The sequence below is a fragment of the Stegodyphus dumicola genome, chromosome X1 (genome assembly GCF_044657685.1).
Source record: "Stegodyphus dumicola isolate Sdum_Otavi_A_Nest chromosome X1, ASM4465768v1".
NCBI lineage: Eukaryota > Metazoa > Arthropoda > Arachnida > Araneae > Eresidae > Stegodyphus > Stegodyphus dumicola.
In genome coordinates this window covers 175,424,091-175,438,934 of record NC_140780.1, presented here as the reverse complement: position 1 = coordinate 175,438,934, position 14,844 = coordinate 175,424,091, and the positions used below count along the sequence as shown (strand labels likewise).

The following is a 14,844-nucleotide window of genomic DNA, read 5'->3' as shown; positions in this document are numbered from 1 at the left end:
CTTTTCACTAACGAAAACAGAGAACTAGCTAACTATGCATTCTATTCTATCGATTTTAATTAATAATTTTGTTTACAGGAAATTATAAAAGAAACGTACTGAAACTGTTTTCTAAGTCTCTTTAATTACTGAAAATACATTTCACTGCATTGAAACAAAATTAGAACATACTCTTATTCATTTTTGTTAGTCTTATTATTAATAATTCCTCATGTTATTCTATGAATTGAAAAGTTCCAACGGTAGATACACTGCTTGTTAAAGTATATTATATATTAAAACCAATTTAAATGCCCTGCACTAAAGAGGGAAAATGTCGAAATAAAGTTAATTGAAACATGCAGTGTATTCAATTAAGAGAGAAAACAAAATTATTTCCCCATCTGTTTAAAAATATCTCGTCTACTGTCCTTATAGGGAATAACATCCTAATGAAGTGACTATCTCGAAACAACTCCTAGTTTTATCTTGGACTTCCCTGCATCTAAATGACAATATAACCGAAAATAATCTTCTGACTCCTGTCGCAGGTTTGAGTAAGCGCTTCAACTACTAAGGTAACACCACCTCGAAGCATGAGCCACCGTACTTCAGCGTACCACCAACTACAACTGCATTGGTGGCCTAATAACTACTCATTTTCAATCACTCAACATGGAGTCCAAGAGGAGTACAAGCAATCTCCATATCGCTCATTTTCCCTTAGTAATGAGTTTTCCCTGTAAGACTTCAACAGTCTGCCGCTTCTGTCTGCGTTGCAGAGAGTTGTTGCTTACCAAATGGAAACATGTAAAGGTAACAGCTTCGTGGTCTGACGGACGGGAACTAAGTCAAGATTGCGAGAAGTAGGATTTGTTACTGGCAATTGTTGTCGTTAGTGGTCGATTTAAATCGTGAAGCAGATTGAATTCAATTTATATAGAAAGCGGGAGAAACTGAACCGTATAAAGATATTTCATGGGCAATGCATTTATTGGAACTACTTGAAAATGAAGCATTACATAAACAACACTATTTCTTAAAGCAGTAGACTTATATGGCGGGTGGTTTAATGAAACACAAATACTTTCAATGGATTGGAGTAGTTTCAAACAAGAGATTGCTGGAGATACACACACACGATGCTTTCTTTCTGTAGGTGTATAAGCTTATGTCAAAGAATGTATTTTTAACCGATTAGTGGAAGTAATTGGAATATCATTAAATAATACAATAATTCAATAAATCTTTCATGAAACTAATAAAATTTAAAGACTAACAGTTTGGACGTATAAGTAAAATAAACTCTTTGAATAAAACAATAATAAAAATAAATGAAATTATTAAGGATATGATTTTTAAAATTGTTTCATTTTATTTCATATTTGATTTCTTCGGAGTCTTCAAAAGGGTCGTTTGAGTCTCTAAAATTTACTAAAATGATAATTTTAAAAATTTCAACAATATTGTTGAAGTCGTTTGTGTATTCTAAAAATGATCTATCTAAAGGATTCGGGATTACTGTTTTTAAATTATGAAGCTTTATCTAACGCTATTATAAATTAGAGGTTTGTGGAATCATGAATTTGAAAGCATATTTCAGAATATTTAACACCTGTTAAAATAAAATTTAATGTAATGTCCCCAGTTCAAGTTCTAAGGATGCTTGCAGCAATAATACTCTAAAAATAGTCACTAGTTGATCTGAAAAATTCTGACATAAAGAAAAAATTTTAACTTCTGATGGAGTTTAATTTGTATATTGTTTTTTAAATTATTTTGAAACCACTTTTTACCTTATAATTTATTTTTATTTACTTAGTTTATTTCAGCGCTTTACCTTTCAGCTAAAATATTTCGTGAATCAAAATCTCTTAATCTCCCCATCCCAGTTTATTTCAATATATTTTATATCAATGAGATTTCAAAAACTGAAATGTTTAGTACTGTACCTGTTTTAAAATTCAGCATTTTATCTTTGCCTTTATAAAAAACAACTGGCATATATAATTCTAAAAGTGCATTAACGGTAGCACACTCAGCGCGTATTCGAAAGGGCCAGGTTCGAGTCCAGGTGAAGGCATTGCACATTTTTCAAGTCTCCAGTATCAAAAATTCTAATGACTCTACAATATGACTGCTATTAGAAAATTTAAGAACGTAAGTTACTAATTACTGCACTATTTAATGCACTATTTATTGCACTATTTACTGCAGATAATGACTTCATGAGAAGATTTGCTTTGAAAAAGAGATGTAGGGACATAAGTTTTTTTGGAAGCAGGAAAAATGAAAAATATGCAACGCATTCGCCGGGAATCGAACCGCCCACCTCTCAATTACGCTCTGAGCGTATAGCTCAGAGCGAAGGCACCACGAAGACTCGCTAAGAAGACGGTATAAATACCTTGTATACTCCCCCTTTTAAAGGGCGACTGGGGTTTTTTAGGGGGCCCAAACGCCAAACGCTGGGTGAGGAGAATCATCGTTCAGCACCCTTTATATTTCGGGGGCCACTGTAGACACATTTGGTTTTTTGGAAGCAGGAAAGATAAAAAATATGCAACGCCTTTGCCGGGAATCGAACCGCGGACCTCTCAATTACGCGTTAAGCGTGCAGACCACTACACCACGAAGGCTCGCTATGAAGGCGGGAGAAATACCTTATAATAGAGAAATGTATTTTTTCTACACTCAAAGTAAATCCAAAAAGGACTTATTCATCAAATCGGAGGAAAGAAACTTTGTTTGAAATCATTAGTGTTCTGTAAAGCCCCAATTTAATTTTTTTTTTTTTTTATTTACAAGCACATTTTTACAAAATTGAAAATCAGAAGCTTAAACCCGAACTAAATAAGATATCTAGCGCAAACCAATAACTTTATGAACTTTTTAAACGAGCAAAAAGCGTAATTATAGAAATTGCTACATTATTGCTATCTAGAAAAAACGATCATTCGCACAATTTGAAACAGAGTGTCCTAGCAAAACTACCTTTCTCTCGTGAGCGTTGCATGAGGAAATTTCTTTGATGCTGTTAGTATTCTTTATATACGCAACCTAAATGAAAGGCTCTATTTTTGATGCAGCAAAAAAGGTACAGATATCTCAACATACTATATTAGAATACTGTTAAGTTGTTAAGCATTATAAACAAGTTTCAAACCACATAATTCACTTCAGAAGCACGTAATATTTTTTTTTCAAATGAAACAGAGATATCAACTTCACTTGAAACAGCATGCACTTAAATACGGATCTAAAACCTTTCTTCCATATAAGTCTGAAATTTCAACCAAGTTTTTAATCAGGGCACACTAACTGAAGGATGAATTTTAGATTCTTTTGCTTTAAAAATTTTCCTTAATGTTTACTGATTTCAACGAATAATTAATGCTTATTTATAACAGGGTAGTGTGAGACAAAATTTCGTGCGTCAGCTCTTACGTATACCTCAACCAATTATTTTAAAATAATAAAATCAGTGAGAATGAATAACACCATTTATATCCATGAATATTGGAGCATAAAAAAATATTCCCGACTCCTAAATTTCGCTTATCAGCATGACAAGAAAAATAAAAACGAATAGTTCTTTCAAATATCGACCTTCTGCTTTATCCAAGAATCTAATGCACTATTTACTAAACTTAATTTTTGACAGTGACTCTTCAAGTACAGCTAAATCAGCCCCGTCTCACCCAGTACAACTATCCTCAGCATGAAATTTCGTAGAAGTGTTAAATATTTTAGCAAGAGATTTCAATTCCCTTCGGGAAAGGGAAGGTTTTCCTGTCAACAAACGGAAGCAACCCTAGGGAAAACTATTATCTAAATATTGACAAATGCGCCGTCTTTTCTTCTCTCTTATATTGGAAATGATGGAGAGCTTGAGCATAGAGGATAAATCATTAAGAATATTGGTAAAATAAATGAAGTGGTATCAGAATAAGAAATAATTTAACTGCTGTTTGGGAAATTAACATTAGCGTAGTTTTGCGTTTAAACCTCATTTAGAAATTTAAATGTGACATTGATGAAAATGATTAAAGCATTATTTGGATACATTAAACTAGATATGATTCTACTAATGTTAGCAATTTCTCCTGCGTATTGTTATACATATGCATGAGAAATCGTAATTAAACCATATTTGTATCAGCCTTGTTTTCTACGGAGCAAGGGATTTATTCTAGGACATTCAGCAATTATTTCAATGCCCTAAGGGCAGTATTTGAAACACGTAAGTTGCATCAATGCGATGGAGATTTATGAGCGTCAGGGCATTTTCTAGGCTAATGGGTAACAGGCCAGCTGCTAAGAGAACAGATACGCGCAAAATATTTCAGTTAAAACGATTTTAGATATAACTATTTAAGAGTTTTTAGGAGCCACCAAACATAAGAAACCGTAGTTTTTCATTAGAAGATATTTTAATCCCACAGTTTCTCAGGCTTTCCTTGACGACACTTGCGTAAGCTGAACTTAAATAACTGATTATATAATTATATCACTTTAAGATGTATTTACGCTCATTCTTCTAGCATATTTGCAGTACTTTAGAAGCACTGTTGGAACAGAAAAGTAAAATGAATGACAAGCAGGTTTGATTGAGTTCTGAAATGTACTGGTACAACAAAAAACTGTTAACCAGTGTTGATTATGATAGCCATAATTTTTTATTTGCATCATTATAATAGCCATTAATGTGATTATTACAAAAACTTCGATTTTAAAATCTTAACGAAAGTATCACTTCTTTTCGGCTTCAAATTTTATTTAATTATTTCATGATTCTATTTGTATGTATGATATTTAAAAAAAATAAGAAAGTGCTCGTGTAAAGAAAGTAGAGGAAAGAAAAAAATGGGGAATATGATACAAAATAATTGTTGTATGTCTCAGCTTGTAGAAATAATACACAAATATATTCTAAAATTATGATTATATAACATCCATCCCAAATTTGAATGGATTTTGTATGTTGACTAAAGCAGGATAATATAATGTATTAACAATATGGAATCAGTTACGCAGATATGGAGGTAAGAAAGGACTTCCTCTTACTCCCTACCTCCATTGACGTGGCTAGGGGGGAGGGGGCGGAGGAGGCGGCACATTTGTAGGGTCCACATTTTTTCTAACACATTATTTTATAGGGACTAGTATGGTGAAAAATAAGTAGATTATAAATTGACATACAAAATTAAATTCAGAAGAAAAAGAGTTTTTACTCTAGGTAAAGAATTCAAGGAAATCACCATATAATTTCAACAGCTGCATACTTTTGTTATACCCTTTTTACTCGGCCGAAATTTTTGAATGCAAATTACGATGACGGTGAATGTAAGGAAGAAGCAATTAAGAATTTCATTTCCGTTATTGCTAGAAAAATCGAAACAAGAACACAGAAGGCCTTTAAAATTTGAAATTTATTCTGAAAACAATCTCCAGAACAAAGTTTCAAATATTGCAGTAATACTGCGAACTTTCCTCTTATTCCTCTTAGCTTCCATAATTCTTATTTCCTCTAATTGCTAAGTGTTGCTACTTGTGAAAAGCGTGTTCTAAATAAAAATCGTTTAAGAATTATTTAAAAACTATACATGCATATTTTGCACTTGGTACACACCATTATGAAACAATTACATTTGTATTGTTTCTAAAGTATCAAACAAAAAGTAAATACTTGATGTTAAGAACATTAGATTTCAAAAAGTAAATATCTCCAAATATTTCTTCGTCTTTCTAAAAATTTTAAAAGTAAATTGTTTCAAATATTGTTATTGATAATCATTAACAAATATTGTTAATAATATTACAAGAATTATAGTAATAAGGCGTAATGTTAAATTATCATAACATCACTAGAAAAAATATTTTTGTATATTTAGTTCTAATAAAAAAGAAGTTTAAAATTACAAATTTTATATCTAACATAAAATGCGGAAAATGTGAGCCTATTTTCAGTAGAAAATAGTAATTTTGATTCAGTATATTAGCATCAGCTTATAGAAAACTTCCAAGAAAAAAAATTTGCAAATTCTTGTTTACAGTCCTATTTCATGTAAATGGGACCAAATGATTATGCTATGGCTGTCGGAGTTCGTTATTTTGCAAAGAAGGCAAAGGGTGCTTCATACAATCGTCCATAGAAGATTCTTACAAGAATTTCTGCATGTTCACTGTAAACAACAGAATCTCGCTTTTTGCTATTTTCATAATTTACTTATGATCTGCGATGAATTTCAGAAAGCAAGCAATACAAATACAATGGCTATTACACAAGCTAGTTTTTAAGTTAAGAGCTGAATTCGAAATCCGCTTAAGGGGTATCAAAAATTATTATCAGGAAAAGTTCTTAATCAGAAAAAGCATAAGTTTGCTAGGTAGTTAATGGTACAGATGTAAAGCAGCCAAAAAATTTTAATCGTAAAATTAATTTATGAAACTGCAGGAATTTCTAATCTCAACTTCATTTAAGTACCATAATTGACAAAATTAAAAACTTCCTCTGCTGGAATTTCTTTTTGAGGAGTTTATATTTGTACAAATGTCAGACACATAAATTTCATTCTTTCATAATTCGAATATCATGCTTAAAGTGGATTATGCTGGAAACGAAACCAAAAGGATTATTTTGGCTGTATTTTATTAGCAAATTTTACTTTTTGATGCTTATCGTTTTTGTATTTAGACAGCTAACTAGTATATTGTATCTAAAAATTTTATTATAATTTATTTAATTTTATTTATTATTTATAATTTATGGTGCAAATAGCATCATAAATTCTTAAATACGCGATTAAGAGCTTTCTACTTTCACTTCACGGATGTAACTGCAAAGGAATTCAAATATCTAAAACAAGTTACCTAACTCGTAAAGTTTTTTTTCATTTATGCAACACGCTTATAATCCTCCCAACATTTACAGATAATTTATTTAGCGTCAGTTTCCGAATAAGAGTTAGAATAAAATAATTTATTTATGTCAAGGAACCGCTGAAAATCCCGAAAAGGCACTTTATCCTAAAAAAAATTGATGACGCCTTAGAAAGCGTAAAGCATAAATAACAAAATATCTCATAAAGCACAATAACAAAATATCAAATAAATTTTCGGGTAGAGTAGATATAAAAGTACCTCATATAAGATAATTCATAGACTGGTTTACTGAGACAAATTCATTAACACAGTTTATTATCATCCAGTATGATGCAATCAAGAAATGGGCCGTAAAACGCATACTTAGTCGTATATATTTTACGAGGCTAGGCTTAAACAAACGCTGCTCCCTCTAAAAGGCACGACTGTCTTCTGTCGCTTCTGGCATGATTAACAGAGTCGCGACAACTTGTTATTTGTGAACCGAGTTCTATTACAGCACCAGAGACATGATTGAGCGTTTAATATCTTCGGGTAGGCTTTCGCATGGAGCATAAAATCACTAGCGTCAAATTTTGGAAGACGCACTGCGGACGACGCAAAATAGGTCCGCTTTCAGACATGACAATTAGAGCTCCACTTGAAGCCTTCGGGGGGTAATAAAGCAGGCACAAGCAAACAGGCGCCGCTATATGAAAGAGCCCCGTTTGTTCAGAGAATGTAAGACAGAAATGCGTTGTCTTCGGACAAGGATGGAGTGATAACGATTATCTATAAGTCGAGAACTAGTTCGCGCGAGCTTTTATAGTAGTAGCTTTGTGGCATCTTGATTAAAAGATCTGCAAAGATGTATTTGTGAATATTGGGGCACACATGTTATGCGTAATAACTGGCGCATTTCTAATTTGTGCATACAAGAAGAGTTCTGCGGGGTTGAGAGTTGTGCCTCTTCAAATGTATTTCTTGGTAATTAAGAACATGAAACAACACTAGCAGTTAATCAACAGCTACCTATAACTCCTTAAAATTCAGCAGAAACCATTAATAAGAAAATCCGACCAAAATTCTTAACGACAGTAAATTAAAAAGTACCTTTTCAAATCGAATAACAGAGTTTCAAACAGTCATTTTATGTGCTTCTTATATATCTTATATATACAGCGAAAGAAGTGAAAAGCTAGCAAAGTTTAGCATTTTTAATTTGTTTTTCTAACTCAAAGAGCGAAAACATGCCAACAAAGATCTTTTAAATTAAAGAATTATTTTTAAAAATGTTTAATTGGAGCTTCAAATGTTGTTTCTTTATGAAACATAAAGTTTGTTTCTTTATGAAAGTAACAGAGATTTAGCTTGATGTGTAGTAAAAAAATGCAAACAATGTTCAATATTTTAGACTAAAAACTGAAATTTAATTATAATGTATGCAGTTATACAACAATTGTATTTTTATTCAAATGTTTAAAGCTTGTCTTAACTTTAATCAACATATAACTTCCAATTTGATTTGAGTTTTAAATACGCTTTTTATTTGTAAGAATTCTAGTGATAATTTCGAATATTTTGTATTTACACTTTTCATTGCACTTTATTTTAACTTATGTCAAAAAAATTTTTCACCGGAACCACAGTAACACAACGACTTTTAAGCGGAATCATTAAGAATTTTCTTTTTATCTTATATATATAGTTTCCTTTACTTTTCAGGAACCGAAATCATATTTTGGGTCTAAGAAGATTATATATATATTAACAAAAATTATTGTTTCATCTCAAATGCTTGCTATTTTGAAAAGAAATTTGCCTTCAATTTTTCCGATTCGAAATTACTATTTGATAAAGCGAAACTATTTCAAATTACTATTCAAATCGTAAAAAATAATTTATGATTTTTAAACCTTTTCTGAAAAATTATTCCCTTTGCCTTAACTCTAACAATACATATCACTTATTCATATCCTATCTTGTCAAGCTCTGATGTAATTGCAGTTTTACTGATAATACCTCCTCTATTATTAAAGAACGTGTTCCAGCAAGAATGACAGTCTGTAAAAATAATAAACTTGCCACACCAATACTTAAAATAGACCAGAATCTATTGGATGCAAGTCTTGTAGCGCAACGTCTGAGCAAACAGTAGTAAACAACAGACCCCTGTCCTTATCCCGGGGAGATTAGAGCTCTATCAATCATTATATCTTTAAAGGACGGAAACATCTTAACCCACTTTGATCAAACCCAGAGGTGCAGTGTAGAATCTGCTGTTGAATCAATTTTTATCGGAACTGACGAAAGACGTACTCAAAGGACCCGTTCTCTGACGGAGATTTTGCTATTACCGATTTTTTTTTAAAATTTTTTTATATAACAAATCTGAAATATCATGTTCGGTAAGGGGCTCACTATCTAGATATAATTTAAGTAACGCAAAATGTACGTAGTTTTCGGACAAGCGACATGATTTCAAAGTAAATTAATTTCATTTTTTAACAGATCTCATGAAATATTTATGAAACATTTTGACTGCAACAAACAGTCTTTGTACTATAGCCATAAACAGAATGAAACTAACTATTCTCTTAAATAATTACGATAAAAATCTTTACATGATAAAATAATATCATTTTAAGCATTCATTAGTTTGATATAATTTATTTTTAAAGGTACTTTGTTGAGGATTGTTCTGTGACACCACAAAGATTACAGTGAACCTACTCCTCAAAGTGTATTGCAGTATTGGATTTAACAGAAAACTAGTGTTCTAACATACACTAGTTACCACTAACTTTATCATGTCCAGGCTAAATAAACAAAGTATCCAAGTTAATAAGTAAAAAGTTTTGCTGTATGTTATTTAAAAGTTTATATATAAATATTACAATTAATTATAAATAGCCTTAACTTGGAATCGAAATAACTACACTAATGCCTCCTCGAAAGCCTATTTGCGTTACACATTACGTATACTTGTGCCTTATCAAGATTGAAGCTTAACAGGTTATGAAGTTGGCTAATTAAATGAGAGATCACGGGATTAATCAGAACTTTCGCTTTTATAATATCATTAAAATCTACTGAAGCTCCTAAATGTAAAACTAAATGCATCTTCGTTAGCTTTATACCTAGAAAAGAACCTAATATTATTAGTAAAAAATAACTTAATTCCATTTAAAATACAAATTAACCCTGTGGCCCTTTCCATTCTTTATTACTGATGTAGGGTAGGTTGCGTAAGTCGTATTCCCTAAGGAAAAATACGTATAAATCGTAGTATCTATGAAAAAAATAAAAATTATGTGTGGTAATAATATCTTTTATTGTTGTTGCTGATATTTATTGAAGTAAAATTCCATACATTCTACTATCTTGGATAATATTAAGAAATTTATGAACACAAACTTAACACAATTTGGACAACTAAGTCGTACCTTAATAGCTTAAGTTGTACTGCGTTTAAAATTGGACAATTATAATTACTCTTTCTTTGTATCAATTAGTTAAATTTATTTTGTTTAATTTCTTGTGAACTCCAGCACATAAACCGTGTACCCATTCTTTTCATTTTAGACACTGAATTAAGACGCAGCTGTCGTGATATTATGCCTAATGTTTAAAAACGTACAACTTAAGCGGCGGTACGACTTGTGCGACCTTACCCTAAATTTTCAAACAACTAAATTCTTAACTTTCCTTAACATGAAGCTTGATCCTTAACCATATTGGCCCTATATACTATTTTAATTTTACCCAAGCCCAATATATGTATCATATATGCACAATCAGTGCAGGAGTGCATATAATATTGTATTTAGGGGGTGACTCTTATAAACTCGAAATCACGACAACCAAAATCCCGATAGTCTAAAATGTCGACAGATCAACATTTCGAAGATTTAAATAAAAACCTTAAATGCATTTCTAGAAAAATAACATAAAAAAGAGTTAGAAGACTATCGCGAGTGGAGGGATTTTGAGGGATAGAGAGGACTGATTTTAGAAAAAAAAAGATCGACAAGCAACCCAATTCATTTTAAGCAGGCGTCTTTTGCCGCAAGTTAGAAAAGCAACAGTTGATCAAGTAGGCAGAATAATAACCATTGTTAACGATAGCCCATATAGAATTATCATGGATTACCTCTGTGGTGTTACACACAATATTTCTTTCTAAATATTATTTTAAACTATGGTATTATTTTGATATTTCAATTATATGCTTTTTATGTTAATTAGGTTAAATTATGTTATAAGATACTTTCTCCTTCTTTTCCGTATGCCTCCGTAAGGCAGCTGGAAGTACATTCGACTCGTAATCAGGAAGTCTAGAGTCAAAATTCCGGCAAAGGCACTGCATAATTTTGACGTCTCTTGCATTGAAAAACCTAATGACTCTACAATGTTAAATATGTATACTATATTCTTTTAGAAATAAATTAATTGTTTAGTTTTCAAATTCAACTCAATTTAGCATTAAAGTGGTTAATAAAATATTAAAATAACTTCTGGATTTTCACATGTCAGGATTCTGGCTGTTGGGCTTATGGGTGTCGGGATTTGGGTGTGAACCCGCATCGCCTAGAAGCGTATACATTTGCTGTCAAATAAGACAGAGTACTTTCATTTTAACTAAAATTATTGGAACCAGATGTAATAAAAGCAGTAACAAGTCGCACTTATATGCGTGTATTTTGAAAAGCACACATCGACTAATTTTAGCATTTTATTTAGCTCAGCTAATTCCTTAGAATTTAATCGTGAAATCTCGATTAATATTCTAACATAGTGAGCCTTAATAACTGAACATTTGGACAGTAAAGTTTTTTCCTTATAATTTGAAATTAAATTTTTTTAGAATTTAGAGTTTTCAATCCTTACAAGAATGGATGCCATTTTAAATTAGATGCTTTTATAAATCTGAAAAAAATAATCCAAAGCTTTAAGACCAATGCCATTCATAAATACGTTGGATCACAAAAATATTCAGCCACTTGAGAAATCCTGCAAATTTATACGTTTCAAAATGCTAAGTGCGTTAAAAATGAAAAAAGTAGTATCTGATATTTTCTATTTGTACTTTGACAGTATATGACAAAATAAAAATAAAATAATTCAGAATACAAGAAGATTGTAGCTATAAACGTACAGTATGAACAAACAAGCGACGTCTGAGATAAAAACAGGAAATAACGTAAACATTTAATCCCTAAAATTTTGTTGATTACTCCTTCCATGTATGACAGCTATATGTTCATTTAATCAGCTTTTGGGTCAATCTCTCACAGTTTTATTCCCTTCTGTTTGAAAGTGCACTATGACTTGATTTTAATATTTTATACATATGTTACTTCTGGTTTTCTTCGGAAATGTTCAGCAGGCTTCAAGCTTAGCGAAAGACAGGCATATTGTATAAAACCATAATCTCGTGCTCAGAACCGCGTGATTTGGATCACTATCCTGATGGAAAAAGGAAATCGTCTTCCAACACTAATTTATGGGCACTCCTTTACAAATTTCTTTTTAAAGGTATATTCATATTGATTCCTAAGTAAATTTCAGTATGCCCGCTACAGACGCTGGCATAAATCCTCATTTACCGAACTCCATCCGCACTTAAAAATAGCCCAATGATTGCGTTGATCTATCCTTGGTCTAGAGCAGAGGTGACAAAAGTGAGGCTCGCGAGCCTTATATGGCTCTCACGGGCAATTTGTGTGGCTCATGCATGTAAAATGCCCACCAGCGGTCGAGCGGTAAAGTCGCTGAACACTGGTAGTTCGGTCCGAGGTTCGAATCCCGCGAACGGGCTGGCTGCATGGGCGTTTTCGTGGTTTTCCCCATGTGTAACGTGTATACGAGCCAGTTTCCCTTAGAAAGTCCTCCACGAAGGCATCCATCCTCTTAGGCAGATAGCCCTCGAGGCTTTGCCATAATCACACACACACACACACACATGCATGTAAAATATATGTATGAAATATGCTAAACTAAAACTATTCAGTGTCCAAAAGGAAGTAATTAATTAGTTTAGATTCATTTTACAAAGTCATCAGGGATTTCTTTCTATTTAAAACCTCCTCAACTACTTCTATAATGATGTAAACATGAACTTGTGGCTTTTAGAAAATCTAGATGCGGCTCTCGAACATTCCTGAATTCAAACGCGCGGCTCTTACTGACATGAAGTTTGGCTAACCCTGGTCTAGAGTTTCGCCAAATATTTGTCCTCTTGCTTTGCATTAAATAATTCGAATTTTCATTTGTAACCTCATAAAATACCAATGTTCTCGTAATTCCGAATTTATTAATAAACACTTTCTGACATGATTTTTTTTCCGATTGCTATCACTAATCCATGGCTTTCTTCTGGCAATCCATCCTTTCTTTCTATTATTTCTAATGTTCAACGCGCTATGTCAATGTTTAAATTCTTTCCACAAAATACAGTAGTGTTAAGACAAATTTCCCTGACTCGTTCAGCAGCATTTCTTTTGATTTATCAAACAAATCTCTTCCCTTCGCGATGATACATAATTATTTTTAAATTTTTCGTTAATAATTTTTCAACATATTTTATACCACTGAACGTAAATTTATACTACTGAACGCGGTTATAACATGACACAGTTAATTTGAAAATTTGTCTTTGCGACAAATATTTTTTTCATATTTATAATGATTTCTATTTCAGCTACACTCTTCTTTCGTTTCCGCTATTTTTAGACTCAAAATAAACTCTTTTTCAAATTTAAATTTGAATTCACCCTAGATAAATGATTTAATTAAACAATTACGGAACCTGAAATGGTATTGACGATAATATGTATAAATCCAAAAATTTGCATTTACACAGTGTGTGGCTTTTGTGTTTAGTTCTTTTTAATATTTATCGGTATTGTTTCTCCAACTTTGAATTAATTTTTTGTACATAATACTAAACACAAATAAAAATTCAGCTAATATGTTTACTTTTTTTTTTTTTTACTACATTTAGTATTTTAAATAATTTAAATCTGCGAGTCTTGTAAAGCGATCAGGTAGTTTTCTGACCCAATGTATTCCTCGTAAATATCTGTAGATGAACAGAAAATATATAGTCTACAGTTACCAAAGACATGATTCAAATTATAGATAATAAGTTTAACACGAAATAAAAGATGTTTAAAAGAGCGTTGCTCTTGAACTATGGTCGAAACGTAATTCCTGACGCAATGCGTCAGTTTCCAAAATTGTGCGTATGGAAATAAAAACATTCAAAATAAAAATAACAACATCTTTAGACTAAATTCTGAGATGAAGAAAAAAATAAATGAAAACAAAAGCATCCAGCAAAGAAGAGAGGTGAGATAAAGATTATTGCCATCAAATATCCTCCACCTATCCATCAAAAGGGTAGAATGAGTATGCTTGGAAATATGATCAAGCTCAGACCGAGGTTATGTGACAGACAACAGCAAGGCCAAACAATACATAGATCAATCAAAGCCAGGCATTGATTGCTAGCTCGCTGATTAGGAACATGGTTGAACAACAAGCAAGCCCTCTTGCAATTTCTACCATAAAATTAATGCGCTTTTAACGGAGATCACTTCGTACAAAAGACTCAGTAAACATTTTGCCATCACGGCAGAGTTTATTTTTCATCGAACTTGAATGGATGGAATCGATTCATGATGGCTGAGGTTAATCTCTTTAGATTTAATAGCTAAGGAATAAATTTGAGCTCTCACGATAACGACGGGATGCATTAATCACATTTCTCAGATAAACTTCTACTCCTGGCGCTGTGATTGATTCTATGTTAGGGCTGCGTAAAAACTGGCCATCACGTGTATTATTCCCAGGTAGTCTTTTAATTGAACCTGAGCCGCGAGGACCGAAAGACGAATGGCTATCGATAAAGGTGTCATCGCAGTACTAAAAGAATCATATTTAAACACATTCCATTTAGAGAAGTATCTCTTTTGTAGAACTTTCTAGATAATAATG

The 14,844-nt window shown here is 32.1% G+C and overlaps 1 protein-coding gene across 7 annotated transcripts in view; it reads right to left on the bottom strand.

Moving 5' to 3' along the window:
• The window catches only part of LOC118199700 (CUGBP Elav-like family member 2), an 807,763-nt gene that overhangs the window by 647,683 nt on the left and 145,236 nt on the right, over window positions 1-14,844 (bottom strand). The window contains exon 1 of one of the 7 annotated variants that reach the window (XM_085807863.1): window positions 7,123-7,146. The exons of the other annotated variants lie outside the window; for them this stretch is intronic. The gene's annotated coding sequence lies outside the window, so the exon portion shown is untranslated. Of the gene's footprint in view, window positions 1-7,122; window positions 7,147-14,844 lie in introns of those variants that run through there. 7 annotated transcript variants of the gene reach the window in all.